The sequence below is a fragment of the Lissotriton helveticus genome, chromosome 10 (genome assembly GCF_964261635.1).
Source record: "Lissotriton helveticus chromosome 10, aLisHel1.1, whole genome shotgun sequence".
Taxonomy (NCBI): domain Eukaryota; kingdom Metazoa; phylum Chordata; class Amphibia; order Caudata; family Salamandridae; genus Lissotriton; species Lissotriton helveticus.
The window spans coordinates 1,206,330,268-1,206,349,684 of NC_136071.1; the positions used below are offsets into that span (position 1 = coordinate 1,206,330,268).

The 19,417-nt window shown below is 44.8% G+C and overlaps 1 long non-coding RNA gene across 1 annotated transcript in view; it reads left to right on the top strand.

Moving 5' to 3' along the window:
* The first annotated feature begins 2,200 nt into the window (after positions 1 to 2,200).
* Positions 2,201 to 19,417, top strand: part of LOC144785697 (uncharacterized) — a 56,444-nt gene continuing 39,227 nt past the window's right edge. Inside the window, exon 1 of the long non-coding RNA XR_013602026.1 lies at positions 2,201 to 2,294. This is a non-coding gene — a long non-coding RNA (uncharacterized LOC144785697). The remainder of the gene's footprint in view (positions 2,295 to 19,417) is intronic.

The following is a 19,417-nucleotide window of genomic DNA, read 5'->3' on the forward strand; positions in this document are numbered from 1 at the left end:
CACCCAAAACACACAGACAGTCAAGCATGTGGGAGTCTCTAGATAAGTACCTCTCATCACATAAACCGCCATAGGCAGCAAGGCCACCCTCCCGCTAACAGTAGCCGGGCAGCAGACCTCCATATAGACACACGCCTATCTCCTCTAACTATATCTTCCGCTTGCGGCCGGGGGGCGGGACAGAGAAGGACATTCGACGCAACCCCCCAGGAGGGGGGAACAGAGGGACAAACAGCGCTCGCACGATGAGAACTGGACTAACGTCATAGGACTGGAAGCTGGAAATGAACAATTGGACAAACACCCTACCCCCCACCCCCCCACCCCCCCCGGTGGGCGTTCTTTCTCTCTCCTCTCTTTCCTCCTCTTTTTCTCTCTCTTTCTCTCTTCCACCCATGTATATGTTATGCTCCATGTAAATATATATCTTTTTTTTTACAATAAAAAATTACAGAAATAAAAAAAAAAGATTAAGTACAATACGACTGTGGGGCGAGAGGTTGTGCATACTGCTGCATGGAGGAAATTAAGGGTAAACACAATGGCATCTGTAGGGCCAGTGTTTGAGCCAGGTTGTAATTGTAGGACCAGAGGTTACACATAATGCTGACTGTGGGGTCTCTGGACTAGGCACAATACTGACAAGAGGATTATAGGCGTAGGTAAAACTCTGAGGACTCATCCACAAGGGTAAACGTACACTTTTGTGTAAGTTTACCATTCTTTGCTAGTCACAGAAAAAGATAGGAAAGTCTTATCTTTTAGTGTGTGGAGACTCCGCACTCATGAAGATAGTACTAGTAAAATATGGTTCTGAATTCAAAACAATCATAAACTTCCACAAAAGTGTAAGTTTATCTTTGTGAATCGGGCCCTGACTGTAGAGTCAGATGGTAAATACACACATAAATGGAACCAGAAGAACACATATATCCCACTTTGAGGGAAGTGGGGGATTCCAATTAAGATGACTGCCTCTAAGCAGCCTCACCACCAACCGTGCAGACAAATAGGTTGAACCCGTGATCTGCTGTCTTCCCTATAAAAGCCGCGACTAGCGCGGTACGGCGGGCAGCACTCAGGATGTTTGGGCGCTGCTGAGGAGGCCCACGACATAGGTTTCCTGGGTAGAGTAGATACTTGATCTGAATGTAGCCCTCTGGTTACATCACGTCACTGCCCATGTTGCCCTGAGATTGATGAGACGATAAAACACATTCTTTTTGTATGTTTGTCTTACAATACTGTAAGACACAAATGGCTAGCCCTTCTCTGTAGACAACTGGGAACCCGCTGCCATCAGGAGGCATTGCGCATCCTCCGAACAGATATGAGGCCGGTGGCGGTATGCGTAGTCGCCATATTTCTGGGGTAAATGTGGTTCATCAGGAGGCTGGTATTACAGAATGTCTTAAGTAGACCCTTATCAAGTCATGTAAGTTTAGCCCCTTTAACTATTAATCTATCTTGATGTTTCTATTTTTTTTTTATTGAACGCAGGAATAAGGCACAATCTATTTTGATTTTGTTCATTGTTCCCAGGCATTGTTTTATATTAGGGCTAGGCTTAGAGATTGACTGAGGTCCATATAGATATGTGTGCTTCTCTGCATGTTTTAATGTACTCTTGCGCATGACTCTAGCACTTTATTCATTGTAAAAGGCCCTATTTTTTTGCTGAGGCTATTAAGGAAAGGTCGCCTGGCTATAGCTATGAGTTATTAAATATGAAATGTTGTTTTAGATTGAGATTTTATTGGATGGATTCTTCCTATTGATATTGATGTTTAATACTTCTTATATTTTTTTAAACTAATTTTTACCTTTATTATTATATTGTTTACCCCACAGGATCTTTGTGGGTATAGCTTTTTGGATTTTATTGTGGGAGATTCTTTCAACAGCACATTCTTTGTTTGATGTAATTAGGGACATTATTAATTAAGATGTTGTCCAACACTGTCAACATCTTAGGCTTTATAGTGTAATATGTCAAGTTTTGTTTTTTAATTCGAATGACTGTATATTGTACTGTATGCCTATATACTTTGATGGGCGTAAAGACCGAATAAAATCTGACGATACTTGATCTATCACAACTAGTGAAACTACAAGCAAAGCAGCACAGTGGTACCGTGCAAGGGACATCCAACCCTTTGCCTCAGTTTCCTTCACCCTTCTCTCTTCTTCCTTCTTCCCAACAAGCCCAACCCCACTGAGAACCTGCTTGGTTAAATCTTGGAACCATCTCTGCTGAGGAATCTTGAGGTCCCCAGAAGGGACCAAACCCACAGGTAACCTTCCTTGTCCAGGAAGAACTCACACACTCTTTTTTTATTTTAAATATGATCTATTGAGTAAGTTATATCAATACATCTACAAATATTAACAGGAAAACTATTTGAAAATGCGACAATATCAAGAAATTCGTGTAGACACTATCATAGGTCTTGAGTAAAGTTGCAATAAATCTTTAATAGGATCCATTATTAAAAAGATTCAAATATGGGGCTGACTCACAAAGGGAACCTTACACTTTTGTGTAAGTTACACATGATGTAGTAGATTTACTACTGCTTTGGAATTCACAAGCTACAAGAGTAAGTTTACTACTACTAATTTTACTAGTTGTAAAGTTACTACAACAAATGTAAACTCAAAGAGTTGATGTAGTAACTTTATTACTTTGATATTTTTGGTACATTTGGTATTCACAAACTAAAAGATTAATTTTATTACTAGTATACTAGTGGTACAATTACTCTTGTAGCTTGATGCAGGGACAGAGTCGTTGGAAGACGTGTGAGCGAGCTGCAAAAAAGTAAAGGTGCTTCCAGCATTGGATAATGCTAACACTGCTAGAACATACGAAATGTTTAATTTATCACAAATGTCTCCCCAGATTAGTTCCCTGATACTATCCAAGCAATGTTTCATGAAATATTGAGCTCTGCAAAGGGGTGCCGCTTGCTTTTGGGGGCCCGGCTAACATTTGGTCCTGATTCACCCCTGGACATAGGCTCCTTTCAGGCCAGAGGCTAGCATGACCAAACAGACAACATCTCATACAAAAACTTGGATGTCTCAAAACAGAGGAGAGAAGAGCCGTGCCCAGTTGAGAATGAGTTTTGAGCTTGACGGGCAACGTGAGTATGGCCGGTATTGCGTGCAATGGTTACCATAACAATATCAAGTTTCCTTGGTTCTGCACATTTGTCAAAACCACAACTCAGGGGCAGATTTACAATAACATGCGCATCCCTGCCCATCAGCAGGGATGCGCCAGTTATTGCGCATCACGGCTGCGCCACCAAGGATGCGCCGCATTTACAATAGTGGAGAAGTGTGGCTCACTGGTTAGAAGCGGCAGACCCTGAAGCAGAGGTCGGCCCGGGACCAGGGTTCAATTCCCGACGCGGCAGGGTCTTGGGTCAATGTCCGCGGACTCGATAATTCTCGCTTAGGTGCCTAAGCTAACCATGGGTCCCACTCTGCAACTCTGGGCAATAGCTTGCTTAATCTCCACAACGGCCCCAGTAACGGCGGGGATGCCTGGCTTCACCTTGGGGTGCCCTCTCACAGGGAAAGCCAGGACGGGTTCCCCAGCGGTATACAGCGCCAGGACACCACGTAACGAGGTAACAGTGCGCTTTACAAGTATACATACATTACATTACATTACAATGCAGCGCATCATGGGGCAAAAATGGATAGATGCATGACGCATCTGCTGCCGTAAAGGCGGCGCATTGCTGGAGCTGCGTCACAAGCGCGACGCAGCTCCAGCAAGGCTCGGGGATGTCCTATCCTGAAAATGCTGCATCAATCCTTACGCCTGCCTCAAGCAGACGCAGGGTTTTGACGCAGCATAGCCTTAACTCGTTCCGTGCTGCCGTCGGCCATTGGCCGATGGCAGCACTACCTCCCCAGTGGCCAATGGCCGACACGGCCCCGCCAGTTTTGCGGAAGTGCCGCACTTCCGCAAAATCGCGGCTGCCATTAAGGCGTTAAAAGTGACTGAGTGAAATCTTGTAGATTTCACTCAGCTACTTTTAGGAGGCGTTCCTGCGCAGGAACACCCCCCCCCCCGCCGCAACACCTACATGTGGCACAGGGCTTTACAAAGTGACGCATCTCCCAGATGGGTCACGTTGTAAATACCCCGCAGCATGGCGCTGGCTTTACACCGCCGCTGCGTCACAAAAGTGCCGCAACGGCAGCGTAAAAGAGGCACAAGGGGCTTTTAAATCTACCCCATACTTTTTAACTATTTTTTTTTTAATGAACATGTGCATAGAAAGGGATGAATAATGGGGAAGGCTGCATTATTGTATTAGGCAGGGGTCTGCAAAGTTTTCATTAGGCTTACTGCGCTGCATTTTAAAACTTCTGTGCTTTCCAAAGTGCAAAATGGGCAATTTTGTTTGTTTTTTTAAACATGAAAAGCTGCAAAGAGATGTGTGGCAGCAGGAAGGTTTCTGCTGCTGCTTTTGACCAGGAGCAGGCGGCAGCCAATCTGCATGCTGCACCCCTCCCTTTACACAAAGCCAGAATCGCAGCAGGGAAGGCAAAGTGGGTGCCTCGTTGGATGGTGTTTATGGTGTTAAAATGTCAAAAGTTGGCATGGTCAGTACCTAAAATATTAGGGGGCTTACTTATGAGCCCTTGCGTCAGTTTTGCGCTGCCGGTGCGTCACTTTTTGTGACACGCCAGCATGGTAAGAAATGCGCCTTGTTGCGCCATAGTTACAAAGTGAACCATCTAGGTAGATGCGTCACTTTGTAAACCCCTGCGCCACATTATACCTGCGCCAGGTATAATGTATGCAAGGGGGGGCGTATTAACGCAAGAAAGGTTGTAGAAGTGACACAGTGCAATCTATGAAGTTTCACTGCGCCGTTTCTTGGATACTAATGCGTCAATATCTTATGCCTGAAGCAGACACGTTTCACATGGGACTTGCCCATATGTAATTACCCATTGCTGGAGTTGCGTCATTTTCGTGACACACTCCAGCAATGCGTCATTTTTGCACCTACTGATACGTCCGAAATACTGACGTTTCTGTAACTCCTTGCGACATGATGCGTCATACTGTAAATATGACGCATCATTGGTGTCGCAAAGAGGGCGCAATGAAAAGTGACGCAAGGCAGTTTTCACGCAGCGATGCGTCACTTTTCATAAATGAGGCCCTAGATTTCTGCAATGCTTTGTACCACTGCTCATTCATCTTCGTGGCCCATCCATCCTTGTTCATGGCCCACCTGAGCAAGAACACTAGAGTCGGACCTGGTGTAGAGTCAGAGAAAAGATGTCAGAAAGTGAAAGTGGCTGAAAAACTCGCATTCCCAAGCAGCAGAGACTGAGGTACCTTTATGTACATCACGCTGATATTCAAGATGGCGGGCGCTAGCTATGAGTAAGATGCGCCATCTTGAAAAGTCTGCCAAAATTAAGCGTTTAGCAGCAGAACAGAAGCGGAGAAACTGCTCACACTCGAACCTAGGATGGTAGCGACACACTGCCACCCATTTTATTTCAGCTGTCCCGCATCAGTCGTTCTTGCAGCGCGGTCACTGCCACGCAGCGGGACCTATGCCTCCATCTTGTTCAGCGTCCAAGCCACGCCCTCCTCACACATTCTTGAGTTGAAACCGTTTTAGACGGGCCTGTTGCAAAGGTCTACAATGATCCAAAATCACATTTTACCTTTTTAAATCATGAGAAACTGTAGTGAGCAGCAAGTACTCACAAGATGCGCGCAAATTATTACATGGAACAGTGTGTTCCTACACATTTTTATCAAGTTCAAATCCACATGATTCTAAAGCATCCTTGTGTGATTTCAAAATCTTCATTTATTTATTTGTTCAAGTTTATAATTGTACTGATGTCATCTCAGTAAACAATTTATATTCAATCCTCTCAAAACACCCAATGCATTTCGGGTCATGAAAACAGAACGACCCTTCCTCAGGGGTCTGTAAAGAAAACATACAGGACCACGTTAGTTACCAGTCAGGTTAAATCAAGCATTATATGTGCACAACACGTTCAAAACATACTGCGTTTCAAAATTCAATTAAATCGCTCTGTAACATCAATATACGTCAATTGTTTATAAGCTGCTCATTGCGCGATGAAAAAACCATAGTGAACATAAACAAGGTAAATGGAAACATGATCGAGTATATGCAAGCCACTCCTACACCGTATAGCGGATACCTATGGTTATAGTAGATACATTCTCCAAATATTATGTCACGGACATTGTGTCTACTTACTAGAGAGTCGAACAGGCTAGAAACGCTCTCACGGCTTCAACAAGCGAGGGGACGCGCTGCACAATGTTTTAAGCAAAAAGCCGGTAAGCATTAGTGACGCGCGGTCACATGATCAAAGTCAGGATACACTAATCATTCGCAGCCGCGCCAAGGCGGGGAGTCACCACTCACGTGACATGTGCATGCAATGGCTTCAAGATGGCGTACCAAGTTCAACGTCAATAGTGTTGACAGCATCAATATTATAAAGCATTAAATAAATCATAACAAACAAAAGACTTTAAACAACATGGCTCGATATGCGCAACAATCAGTTAGTGTTTCATATTATATCAACGAGTACATGACAGTGTCAATCAATTATGTGTGTACGAGTATCACATTTATATTGTGATTTAAACACATTCAATCAAAAAAATACATGCAAAATATATTGAAATTAACAAAGCGGAGGAAAGACCTGTTACCAATGTCTGTCAGGATCATCAAATTGTTTATAAAAAGCACGTATACTCAATCCTGTCATTCATCCCGGATGGCTGCAGAGAATTCAATTTTTTTATCCAAAAGAATTCAGCTTGTAATCGCTGTTTTTGAGGGTCGATGTCTTGGCGCTGTTTTATCACCTGCAGCATCGTACATCTCAACTGTGAAATTTGGTGACGAGCCTCGATCCAATGATTAGCCACAGTAGATTTTTTGTTAGAGAGTCTGATGTTGCTCTTATGCTCTGTAATGCGTACTTTCAATTTTCGTTCAGACTGTCCTACATATACTTTCCCACATGGACACTTGATGGCGTAGATAATGTTTTTACTGTCACATGTTGCAGAATGTTGTAACTCAATTTTATGACCTTTTGAGGGATGGGTAAATTGATTGCCTACAATTACATTACTACAATGCACGCAGTTCAAGCACCTGGACATGCCTTTATATGTTTTTCTTTCTTTTGTGGGACTACTCAAAATCTCTTTCAAATTTCGTGATCTTTGATGAGCAAACATTATTTTATCACTGTACAGTTCTTTAAGATCAGGTTCCTCAGAGATCAAAGACCTGATCTTAAAGAACTGTACAGTGATAAAATAATGTTTGCTCATCAAAGATCACGAAATTTGAAAGAGATTTTGAGTAGTCCCACAAAAGAAAGAAAAACATATAAAGGCATGTCCAGGTGCTTGAACTGCGTGCATTGTAGTAATGTAATTGTAGGCAATCAATTTACCCATCCCTCAAAAGGTCATAAAATTGAGTTACAACATTCTGCAACATGTGACAGTAAAAACATTATCTACGCCATCAAGTGTCCATGTGGGAAAGTATATGTAGGACAGTCTGAACGAAAATTGAAAGTACGCATTACAGAGCATAAGAGCAACATCAGACTCTCTAACAAAAAATCTACTGTGGCTAATCATTGGATCGAGGCTCGTCACCAAATTTCACAGTTGAGATGTACGATTCTGCAGGTGATAAAACAGCGCCAAGACATCGACCCTCAAAAACAGCGATTACAAGCTGAATTCTTTTGGATAAAAAAATTGAATTCTCTGCAGCCATCCGGGATGAATGACAGGATTGAGTATACGTGCTTTTTATAAACAATTTGATGATCCTGACAGACATTGGTAACAGGTCTTTCCTCCGCTTTGTTAATTTCAATATATTTTGCATGTATTTTTTTGATTGAATGTGTTTAAATCACAATATAAATGTGATACTCGTACACACATAATTGATTGACACTGTCATGTACTCGTTGATATAATATGAAACACTAACTGATTGTTGCGCATATCGAGCCATGTTGTTTAAAGTCTTTTGTTTGTTATGATTTATTTAATGCTTTATAATATTGATGCTGTCAACACTATTGACGTTGAACTTGGTACGCCATCTTGAAGCCATTGCATGCACATGTCACGTGAGTGGTGACTCCCCGCCTTGGCGCGGCTGCGAATGATTAGTGTATCCTGACTTTGATCATGTGACCGCGCGTCACTAATGCTTACCGGCTTTTTGCTTAAAACATTGTGCAGCGCGTCCCCTCGCTTGTTGAAGCCGTGAGAGCGTTTCTAGCCTGTTCGACTCTCTAGTAAGTAGACACAATGTCCGTGACATAATATTTGGAGAATGTATCTACTATAACCATAGGTATCCGCTATACGGTGTAGGAGTGGCTTGCATATACTCGATCATGTTTCCATTTACCTTGTTCATGTTCACTATGGTTTTTTCATCGCGCAATGAGCAGCTTATAAACAATTGACGTATATTGATGTTACAGAGCGATTTAATTGAATTTTGAAACGCAGTATGTTTTGAACGTGTTGTGCACATATAATGCTTGATTTAACCTGACTGGTAACTAACGTGGTCCTGTATGTTTTCTTTACAGACCCCTGAGGAAGGGTCGTTCTGTTTTCATGACCCGAAATGCATTGGGTGTTTTGAGAGGATTGAATATAAATTGTTTACTGAGATGACATCAGTACAATTATAAACTTGAACAAATAAATAAATGAAGATTTTGAAATCACACAAGGATGCTTTAGAATCATGTGGATTTGAACTTGATAAAAATGTGTAGGAACACACTGTTCCATGTAATAATTTGCGCGCATCTTGTGAGTACTTGCTGCTCACTACAGTTTCTCAGTTCTTAAGGCACGAGTGACGACGTGCGACAGATGTACGCGCAACCCCTAATTATAAAAACATCATTTAGCATAAGTATAAATTTCGAGTGCACAGGGATACTACAGATTGACCTTTTTAAATCATTACATTCTGTTTCAAAGACTGACAGCATTATCTTCATTTCTGTTTCACGTTTTCAAATGTTTTCAGCTTATTTTCTACACCGTTCATTTTTTATTTTTCCTTGAACTATTTAAGTGCTAGGTAACAAAAATACCTGAGGCTCAGTTGAATCTTATATTCTCTTTTCTTTTTCTGTTTTGTTTATTTGTGTTCTGATGCCCGCATCCCCACACTTCTCAGTAATTCTTGAGTTCGACCCACATTACTGCAAGAGGGAGCACAGATACTTTAAGCACCTCTAGGGTGGGCCTTTGGAAAGCCCACTCACCTCCATGTTGTGTATTCAAGTCTCGAGCCATCTGTCCACCCCCTGCCGGGCCTGGGGCTTCGTCCAGTGCTCTTCTCCATGCCTCGCTCCGGCATATTCTGTGGGATTCGGCAGAACTCACTCTTGTAATGTGGCAGCATTGCACACGTCTCTCGTATGCAAGCTGCAGTATTACAGACACCTCTCTCCTGCAATGTTGAAATAAATTGTTCACTTCTCTCTCCTGCAGTATTGTGGTATATCGTTCACCCTGTCTCCTGCAATGATGCAGGATACTGTTCACACCAATGCTGATATACTGCTCACAAAACCCCTGGGTAAAGCTGCAGTATAACACACAACTCTCCCCTGCAATACTAAAGTATTATACACACCTCCCACTAGCAATGCTGTAATATTACACACTCCTCTCCCCTGCATTACTGCAGTATTATTCACACATCACACTAGTGGAAGGGCGAGATTTTGATCGATACCTTATCACTATTGATCTAAACCCCGATCTGGTCGACTGAACCTTTGTTGCCTGTCATTGAAGGAAGAAAGTGCCTCTCTCCCCAAGTTAGTTCACCCAATAAAGGACCCCGCTCCAAAAGATCACAAACAACTTCTAGCTTTCAAAAGTTTATTGTAAAGATATGATAAGCTGCAAATACAGGCATCTCAGAATGAGATTCACGAGATACACAGGTCCAACTACATACATGTGCTCTCTGAAAGCCCTCAGACGAGCAACGGAAATTACCAACACAAGTTCTAAGAATAATAAAGCTATCAGCATGGACGCATATCTCTCCTTCATTTAAGTTGGAGGAAAACACACAGGTTAGGCTGTCCCTACCCTGCTCTAGATGGTATCCCTACTTAACCAAATCCCAACCTAACAAAGGTGTCAGCAGTGAATGACCCCCAAGGGAAGTCACTCACTCTTAGTCTCTTGGTGAAAACCTATAGTTCTCCAGTCATGACCCCTCTCTGCCTACCCATCCGCTCTCTAAAGGGTCCTCAGGCATCTGCTCTAACTCCACCCAGGGGTGCTGTCCCTAATACAAAACAGTCAACAACATTTGAGACGCCCCTCATGAGACGCCCCTCACGTGGTGTAGCTTCTGGCTTTTTCCATGCTGCTTTGTATTGGGCCTCATACGTTGGAGTTGACCTTGCTTCTCAGACTCTTCTCCGGCCCGCTGATACCCCTTAAAACATTCCGGAACCCTCCTCCATGTCTGGGCCGTCTACTGAACAGACCTCTATTCATTCATTTATAATTGGATTCCCCCTTTTCTCTTGCAGACAGACATCTGCAGCCAAGAACCCAACTCTCATAGACTTCCAAAAAGGTTTCGCAACATTTCTCGGCCCAGACATGTACGTGTAAATCAATGCTAAAACATTTCAGGCCTACAACATTTCTCATAATGATTATAGCATTCAACTTCTTCTTTAATTAAAGCATGTTAATACTCTTATTCTATTATTCAGTAAACACATCTATAAATCATGGCCCATTAATGCAATGGCCAAAACATTATTTCAATCTATGTCGTGAAAAGAAACACCTTCCCCTTCCCTTCTAGCTCTGGCCCTGAGGCCTACCACATTCTGCGTTTAACCACATGCCATCTTACATTTTAACAGCTACACGACATGGATTCAGGAATAATCACATCTAATAAAATCATATAGTGTCAAACATTTCTGTATTAGTTCCACTTCTACTTAAATCTCTACATTAGCTATACATTCAGAATATAATTGCAGATACTACTAGCACTCATGGCATTTCTCCTCATGATTTGTGCTTACTACAGGTAAGTGTGATGTACTCATACATTTAGGTCAGTTTGCGCTCTCTCAGTTCCCCCCTTTGATGACCTCTCGGGGTCATCACTAACATTTAAACTGCAGTTATTGCTAGCATAACTTGTCTCTGCGCTTCCAGAGCCCTCAGACTCCTGTACTGATTATCTTGTATGGCAGCCAATCTCTGCAGCTGCTCTCTTTGGGCCCTTTCTGACCTTCTTGCTCTGTACCATTTGAATACCCTCACCAATCCCCACAATATGATCCCACAGATCAATATTATGATGATAGGTTTTAGTATATACCACACAAAGCTTTTGCCTAAGGCGGAAATCCACCCTCCAACTTTACTCATTCCGTGGCCCACCTTTTCCCAGACATTTTCTCTACTCAAGTCTTCGATTTCCTTGTGAATATCAGTTATGTTCCTAATAACTTTCTCAAGGGGCTTCGAATTGTCTGGAATGTAAGTACAACATTCCTGGACCTTCAAAGCCTTACAGACTCCGCCCTCTTTTGCTAGTAGGACATCTAACGCAAGACGGTTCTGAAGAACCATAGCCCTTATCGATTGCATCTCTCCTTCTACCAGCATTAAGGACTGAGCAGTGCTGGCAGACAACCTGTCGACGACTGTTGCCAGTCGTCTAATCTTAACATCATTAAGGATTACTCCCAAAAGAGGGAACATAGCTCCAAAGACATCTCCAACCATTTCTGCATCTCCTATATCTCTCCTTCCCCTCGATGATGTCTTGCCCTCGATGATCACTAAGTCTTGTGCATGATATATTTTGGGGAAGACAATTGCTAGGTAACATGATCCATACCAGTTGTCAGGTAGTCTCACGTAGGCATTTCTTCCACATACAAAATACACATTTGGAATCACTTGCATTCCCTTCAGGAAATCTTTAGTATAGTACTCTATATTGAAAGCATGTTCACAGTCGACTTCTCCCACGTATACATTTTCATAATACGTTTTGGCTCGGTGAAGACATAGCTTTCCTCTCTGCGTCTTATCTAAAGCTATTGGACCACTACTACCCTTTCTCTTGTGTGCCTTCTCTTCCTCGGTCCAATCTGTTTTCCATTGTCCTGATTTTTTCAAAATCTTTTGTCTCCTGTAACGATCATCCACCTGCCCTATGAACTTCTTCTCGACTTCTGACACCTTGCATGTCAGGTTATTTCTACGGGCATGTGAAGTATCTAAGGTAATCCAAGGAATGAAGAACTTGGCCAATCTGTCTTCACTCTTCCAGTAGTCCCATTTGTTCATCTGCTTATAATTTGGGACTTCTGGCAACACTGAATCATAGTTGGAGAAATAGTATTCAAAACTATCTCTCTCATAAAATATACTAAGCAATAAGCTACATGTAATGCCATATGTCAGCGGGAGGTGATGATATCTAATGCCTTCATCTACAGACGCCGGCAACTGCATGCAGACGTAACAGTCCTTAACCTCCATGGCATCCACGTATTCATATAAGAGTTTAGCATAAGCATTTGACCTAAAGTCTCCTTGGGACTCATCTACGTGTAACCTGCGGGCTTCTGCAGCTAATAACGCTTTCTCTTGAGTGTTTTCCCTTTTCTCACCAGCAACAGTGGGTGTAAGCGTTTCTACAGATTTCACATCAGTTACCTTCGCCTCTTCCTCATGTCCCTGTACATAAGAAATTGTTACCACTAAAGCTATTAATATTATCACTCCTACTATTAGTGTACCTATTATACATTTAGCTCTGCGGTTCTGGGTGCCGGCTTCCATTTCGTCAGACAATATGGCTCTCTCTTATCTTGGCACGAAGTTCCTTTCTTCTCGTTCCTTTACAGTCTCTTTTTACTCCTTTTGTCTTTAGAATCCACACAACTGGAAGCTGACAACCTTTTTCGCAAAAGTCCTTTAACAGTTCAATAAAGACAACCCTAGCCCTTCTCCATCAACTCAAGGGAAGGTCCCTAATATTCTCTGCTTCCTGGGCGCTAGGTAATCTTCTTTTTCTGCTCGCTTTATTTACAAAGTCCTTTAAGCATCTACTATCAGGTTTGTACCTGCAGCTTCGATAGCAAAGTTCAGTATTTCCAAACGAAGATTGTGCTCTTCATGGGCTGTTATCGTTGTACCAAAGTCGGGGAATTGCAATTCTGAAAGAAACATATGTTTTAACTTGCTGAGGCGGGGAGGTCTGGGAAGCATGAATGTTAGTGACCCTTCTTGTTCGACTCCGGGTACCAACAGTCGTATTTCCACGGTGACGATGGGCTCAGAACTGGACACCACCACCGCTCGAATCCTCCCTGTCTCCTGTTTCAAAGACATTTGTCGCCAGATATGTCCACTCAGGTGTGGAGTATCTTCTGTTAGGCACACGCACTCTTCTTGACCTTCTTCGGTCCGGTGCTTCAGCGCCCTGAGCACCTTCTTCCGGGTCTGAGTCTTCTGATATCGGAGGAAGGGTTACCTCTGGAGTTGACCTCAGGCTAGAGCTCCTTCTTTGCGGCCAATTAGCTTCTCCACGTGCCCTTCTACTCCTTCTCCTTCTTGTCTGCTCTCGCTCTCTGTCAGACCTGTCAGTGTCTGACTCGTACTCCCAGCTACTTTCTCCTTCTGTAGCGTCGTCTGTTTCGCTGTTGTACTGACCGTCCTCAGCTTGGTCAGACTCGTTCCCTGCTTCCGCTGGCACCTCTTCAGCTTGGCTAGCCCCCTCTATGGCTTCTCGGTCCTCTGCTGGACGTCTATCCGAGAGAGGAGCTGTTTCTTCCCGAGGTGCTGGAACCCTTCGCGTATGTGACGCGTGGATCCAATTGGGCAGGCCTCCCACCTTCACAGCCGTATTCGCAATCAAGATGATCTGGAAGGGCCCACGCCAACGAACATCCAAGCAGCTTCTTCTCACATGTTTTTTCACCAGGACCCAGTCCCCAGGATACAGGTCATGGCACGGGCCCTGGCACGATGGAACCTCGGCAGCCTGCACCTGAAGGGACACAGAATGAATGGCGTCAGACAGCCCCTTACAATAGTCCAGGATCATATCATCTGTGATATTTAACAGTGCAGTCGTTGGGACAGATGGCAGCCTCATTGCTCTCCCCATTAACACCTCATGTGGTGACAACCCCGTTCTTCTGTCTGGGGTACTACGAAGGCTCATGAGGACCAATGGCAGGGCGTCAGGCCAACTCAGGGTCGTTGAGGAGCACACTTTTGCAATTCGGGCTTTGATCGTGCCATTGATCTGCTCCACAATTCCTGAGGCTTCTGGTCGGTAACTGCAATGCAACTTCTGATCGATATTCAGAGCTGCACAAATCATCTTCACAAGCTCGCTGTTGAAATGCGTTCCCCTATCTGATTCCAAAGAGGCCGGCACCCCGAAGCGCGGAATGAGTTCCCTAAGCAGTAACTTAGCCACTGTGAGGGTGTCGCACCTACGTGTAGGGTATGCCTCAACCCATCTGGAGAACACACAAACAACCACCAGGACATAGCGGAGGCGGTTGCATCTCGGCATTTCAATGAAATCTATCTGCATTCGATTGAATGGACCTCCAGACCTTCCTATGTGACTCAGTGCAACTGGTGTTCTTTTCCCTACGTTCAGCTGCTGACAGGTCACACAACGCTGGCACACTGCTTCTGCTGCTATTCTAAACTTAGGATTGTACCAAGTCTGTCTAAACACTCTCAGCATAGCGTCTCTCCCTAGGTGTACGGGACCATGTATGTGTCTGGCCATTGGGCTCACCATCTCATTTGGCAACACTGCTCTGCCATCTGCTGAGACCCAAAAATGGGACTCACCCACTACACATCCTGCCTTTTCCCATGTTTCTTTTTCAAAATCAGGAGCATTTTCTTGCATGTTTGCCAGTTCATCCCAAGTATCAACAGTTTCCAATATCATGGCTAATTCAGTCCTTACATTTATTCCACCCACTTCCACCTCTGTGAAAGAGTACCCTTGTTCTGCGCAATACCGCGCGACTTCGTCGGCATATCTATTGCCTTTCGAGACGAAGTCCTCATTTCTGGTATGTGCGGTGCACTTTACAACTGCGATACCTGCTGGGCATTGCAACGCCTCTAACAACAGGCGCACAAACTCTCCATTGCGAATGGGAGAGCCTGAAGAGGTCATGAACCCTCTTTGAGACCATAACTGCCCGTAATCATGAACCACCCCATAACCATATTGGCTGTCGGTGTATATGGTGACTCGAATTTGATTGCTTGCCAAGCAAGCACGTGTCAAGGCAATAATCTCGGCTACCTGAGCGGAGTGTACTCCTTCCAGGCACCCAGCTTCCACAACTCCAGTAATTGTACAAACAGCGTAAGCTGCTCTCAACTGCCCAACTTCGTCTCTTACACATGAGCCATCGACAAAGAAAATTTCATCTGGGTCGGTCAGTGGCTCATCTACGATGTCGGGTCTGGGTTTGGTGCATAGTTCAGTCACATCGAGGCAGTCATGGTCTGTACATTCATCATCATCCTCGATATCATTTGGGAGTGGCATCAAGGTGGCAGGGTTCAAAACAGAGCATCTCTTGAGGGTCACATTCTCTGCAGCAAGAATAACTTGCTCATAGCGCGTGAGCCTGCTGTTGGTCAGATGCTGTGTTTTGGTCCTGGTCATCAACAGTTCAACAGAATGGGGCACGCACACCTCTAACGGGTGCCCCATGACGATATTTTCACATCTCTCAATGCTGACACCCGTTGCAGCAACGGATTTGAGACATCCGGGCAACGCTGCGGCTACTGGGTCTAAAGTAGCCGAGAAATAAGCAACTGGTCTACGGGCATTCCCATGGATTTGGACTAACACAGACAACGCGCAACCTTCTCTCTCACAACAGTAAAGAAAAAATGGTTTATTGTAATCAGGCATTCCCAATGCCGGAGCACGACACAGGTCCTCTCGCAGCTGTAGGAATGCCATCAAACAGTCTTTGTCCCATGGTACCGGATCGCTCACCTCCTTATGCGTCAGTTTTTGCAAGGGCTTTGCTTTCAGTGAAAAGTTCGCGATCCACTGTCGGCAATAACCCACCATCCCTAGGAACATCCTGACCTCTCTCTGTGTCTTAGGCGCATTCATTTTCATGATCGCCTCTATCCTGTCTGGTGAAACCTTTCGTTTGCCTTTCTCTATTCTGTGTCCCAAGTACTGCACTTCTGTCAGGCAGTACTGCAACTTTCCCGGGGACACCTTGTGCCCATTGGCAGCTAGGTGATTTAACAAAGCAATGGAGTCCTCTCTGCAAGCTTCTTCTGTTTCTGACGCCACGAGGAGGTCGTCTATGTACTGGACCAGAACTGACTTCTGGGGCAGCACTAGACTTTCAAGATTTTTCTTCAAAAGCTGGTTAAAGATCGATGGGCTCTCTGTATACCCCTGAGGAATACGACACCATGTTAGAACGCGACCTTCCAGCTTAAATGCGAAAAGAAAATGGCTTTCTTCGTCCAGAGGGATCGAAAAGAAAGCCTGACAAAGATCAATCACAGTGAACCACTCAGCTTGGAATGGAATCTGAAACAGTATCACTGATGGATTCGGTACCACTGGACAACACGAAACGACTATGTTATTAATCTTTCGAAGGTCCTGCACTATCCGAAATTTCCCATTTGGTTTCTGCAGACCCATAATCGGGGAGTTGCATGGACTACCCACGATTTCTTTCAGTATTCCCTGTTTAATCATGGACTCGATCACGGGCTTTATGCCTGCAATCGTTTCTGGAGTCAATTTATATTGGGGTGTTCTTGGGAACTCAGCATGCGGTTTCACTACAATTTTCACTGGGTCCACCCCTTTGACCAATCCAATCTCTTCCCCAGTGAAGTCCCATACCTCTGGTGCCACTGTCTCTCTCAAGTCCCAGGGGAGCTCATCTACTGTCAAAGTAGGGTACAGCTCCACGCATATTCTTGAGTTTGCAACTTTGAAGTCTGCGTCATCATCATTGGTCAATACCTCCACTCCCTGAGGTGTACAGTATATTGTACAATTCAATTTACACAACAGGTCTCTGCCTAGCAGACACACAGGACTTGAATCGCAAACCACAAACTGGTGCTCATCGCTGTACTTCCCTATTTTCACCTGTACCGGTTCTGTCAATTGGCTGGTTATTCTCCTGTTTGCGACCCCCACCACTTGTATGGTCTCTCCAGACATGGGCAGGTCTGGAACTGCAGCTGATCTGATCGTGGACCTAGTGGCTCCTGTGTCCACCAGAAATGTCGTGGGGCACCCTGCTACTTCTGCTTCGACATAGGGTCCCCTCTGGTCCACCTCCAAGGCTGCCCCGAGGGTGCAGTCTTCTCTTTCCACTCTCTGTCCGGTTAATGGGTCCACATAATAGCACTCTTCTCCTTCTACAAACAGGGGCATCTGTCTATAGGTCTTACCCATAGTCCCTACTCGAGGAGGTTGCGGGAACTGGGCTCGGGGAGGAGCCCCCCCCCCTTTGAGCACCTTTCCCTGGTATGGCGTCACCCCTCTTGTAGGCGCGCTCTGGACCTCTTCCTCCTCTATCTCTTGCTCTCCTATCTCTACATTGTAGGGACACTCGCGTTTCCAATGCCCCACCTCGTTACACTGGTGGCACCTAGTCGTTTTCTTCAAGGCAGCTATGTCTAATCTGGGTCTAAAGGTGGAACTCTCCTCATTGCCCTTGTTCTGACTGTACTGCTTCTTTCCTCCTGTACCCATTCCTTGCTGCTGTTGCTGCTGTCCCCCCTTTCCTGCTGCCTGCATCTGTACCACCATCAACTTTTCTTTTAGTTTCTTAGCCTTGGAGTCTATCTCATCACAGCAGTACCTGGCATACCTCAGTATTTCGTCTAGGGGTTTACTTTGCCAACAAATCGAGTGTTGCTGAATCATTAAACTAATATCCGGTCTCAGTCCCAGGACGAACTTGGACACAAATTGCCCTATGTCTTTTGGATCCATTACATCCAAGCCGCTATACTGTTTAAACGCCTTCAGCAATCTCTCGTAATATTCGTGGACGGTCTCTTTGGGTTCCTGTCTGGTTCGGTCTATTCTGACCCAATCTATGTCTTGCATTGGCACTTTCTCTTTCAGCCAATTCATCACTCTCTCGAATTTTGCCATCACAATCTCGGACGGCCCATTAGTCTTAGCATCTCTCTCCGGCTCCGTTGTGGGCCACTCAGCGCTAACCTTGCATGCTGTCCACAGATCTCCTGGCACTACAATGTCAAACAGCGTGTTCAGATCTATCCATAGGACCTTTGAGATTTTTACAAATCTCTCGACTTGCTTGTACCACTCCACTGGGTTTTCCCGCAATTTGGGGAAGGAGGTGGTAAAAGCAGCTAAATCTCCCCTACTCCAAGGGACATGCACATAGTTCCCATTGGCGACTTCACGCAAAGGGTATGCTTCTATTCCCTGCAGCCTTCCTGGTGTCGTCCCAAGCGTGCTTCTCCTGACGGTCCCTTTCTTGGACCACCTCTCTTCCCACTTATCTAGTGCCCTCCATGTCCTTATTCCAGTGATCAGTTCCCTTATGTGCGTTTTCAGCCCAATCGTTCTCCTCTCATCTAGGTCTCGATCTGTGTAATGTAGCCTATGGTTACCCTGTAATGCTTTGGTTCTTGACAGGTCCACCATATAATTGCCTGCTAGTTCGACTAACTTCTCATGGATTGCTCTCGCTTTTCGAGTGATGTCCTTTGCCATATACAGTATTTCATCCTGCTCATACATTTCCATTCTTTCTAAAGGCAGGGTACCATCTATCATGTCATCCAGGTCTGACCTTAAGCTGGCGACATCGAGTCTCTTAGCTTTTATCTCAGCTCGCAATATGTCTTTCGAAGGGGGCTCACTGGTCTCCCTACCATCCCAACTCCGAGCTCTACGTTTGGGCTCGGGAGAGTTAATGAGTGCTCTTCCTTGCTCCCATCTCTCCAGGTCCCATGCTCGGCCATCCGATCTTGGAAGGTGATGGAACACGGGCCTGTTACCCCCACTCTTGCTCTGCCCACTCTCTCCTGCTTCTCTCCTTTCACCGTACGCCTCTCTGTTATTTTCCCTCTGGTCGCTACTCTCCCTTTGCCTAGTATCGCTCAGTATCCGATACGATCCTTCCTGGTTCCCCATATTCCCTGGGCTGCGCTCGTTTCCGTCATCACAGGGACTATGGTGCGACCTCTCACAACTCCCAT